This window comes from Phalaenopsis equestris, unplaced genomic scaffold, assembly GCF_001263595.1.
Source record: "Phalaenopsis equestris unplaced genomic scaffold, ASM126359v1 Scaffold000402, whole genome shotgun sequence".
Taxonomy (NCBI): domain Eukaryota; kingdom Viridiplantae; phylum Streptophyta; class Magnoliopsida; order Asparagales; family Orchidaceae; genus Phalaenopsis; species Phalaenopsis equestris.
The window spans coordinates 2,085,526-2,086,869 of record NW_018164844.1 but is presented as its reverse complement, the minus strand read 5'-3'; the positions used below and the strand labels follow the sequence as shown (position 1 = coordinate 2,086,869).

General features: G+C 34.5%; 1 protein-coding gene across 1 annotated transcript in view; it reads left to right on the top strand.

Moving 5' to 3' along the window:
* Positions 1 to 1,344, top strand: part of LOC110026856 — a 3,232-nt gene continuing 1,888 nt past the window's right edge. The window contains exon 1 of the mRNA XM_020728038.1: positions 1 to 170. The gene's annotated coding sequence lies outside the window, so the exon portion shown is untranslated. The remainder of the gene's footprint in view (positions 171 to 1,344) is intronic.

The following is a 1,344-nucleotide window of genomic DNA, read 5'->3' as shown; positions in this document are numbered from 1 at the left end:
GATCCAGGTCAGATGGCGGAGAGAGCGATACTTTTCTCGAGAGAGTGAGGGAGGGAGAGCGGCGGAGCGCGAAAGGGAGTTGGAGCGGCATCGAGCACAGCTGACGGCCGCCGAAGGTTATGGCCGGTCTAGAATCTCCGCCAACGAATCTTGAGAGGCGGCCGTGTAAGGTAACCATGTCTTTTATCATCTCTTGAAGATTTATTCCCTCCCTTGTTCTTCCACACATTTCTCATGGCTGGAGGCTGCGGCCCTCCTTTTCTCCAGAAATAGCTCATGCATGATGCATGAGTGAAGGCTTGTCTGTGTTGCCTCTGTTCATATTGTTCTCCTTGGCCTCGCTTTTTTGATTCGGAAACTCTAATGGGATTTTCAATGTTGTGCAATGAATTATTGAGACCGAGACTTATGTTTGCAATGCATTGTTAATTTGCTGTCAAATTAAATACAATTTTAGGTGGATTCATTTGTGTTTGGCTAATGGCGAAGGAAAGCTATACTGATTGATAATGATTTGTTAACGGTCCAGGATTTAAAAATTGCCATTCTTTTTTTGTACTTGCAAGATTTAAATTAAATCTGACTTAAATCCACTACCAGATAGCCCCCTGAATGTTTTAGCTCATCATAAAATATGGGAATTGCTTTAATTTGTTTAAATCTGAGCTTCATGTTGAGATTTTAACTTTGCATGTTCCTTGAGGCCTTTAGTAATTAGTAAAAGTTCTACTGTCCTATATGCATTTGGATGATAATTCTTATAAAAAATAAAATGGATTATAATTTTGAATTTGTATGTGATGTGTTTATTTAAAATAATTTGTTAATAATATTTTGAAAAAAATAAATTTAAAATAGCAATCTTGATTGCTATGTAAAGAAAAATAAAGTAGATTATCATTTTGGCCTTGTATATAAAATGTTTAATTGAAAATTGTAATTGTTAAAAAGCAATTCGAAAAATTAGTACATTTGTCCATGGAATGACATTATAATATTAATTTTATCATATAAGAAAATTGCTAGGAAGAATAAGATAAATAAAACATGTAATGCCCCACTAAAAGGTTTGCAAAATTTTCCAAATAGATAGAATGAATGCTATATCTCATATAGATTCTAATATGGTGATTATGTTTTTAAGGAAAAAATATTTTTAAAACACAAAAGTTCATTGTCTTAAAACCCCACTGTTCAACCCCTAGGAAAGCCGTCAGTTGTATCAACCGTCACTAGACTGTCGTATGTGAAGCAAAATTACCTATGAACTCTAGTCTATCGATTTTTCCGCTAGTTTTAGCTGTTTTTGTTTGGTGGTGTAAACATTAAATTAAGGAGATAATC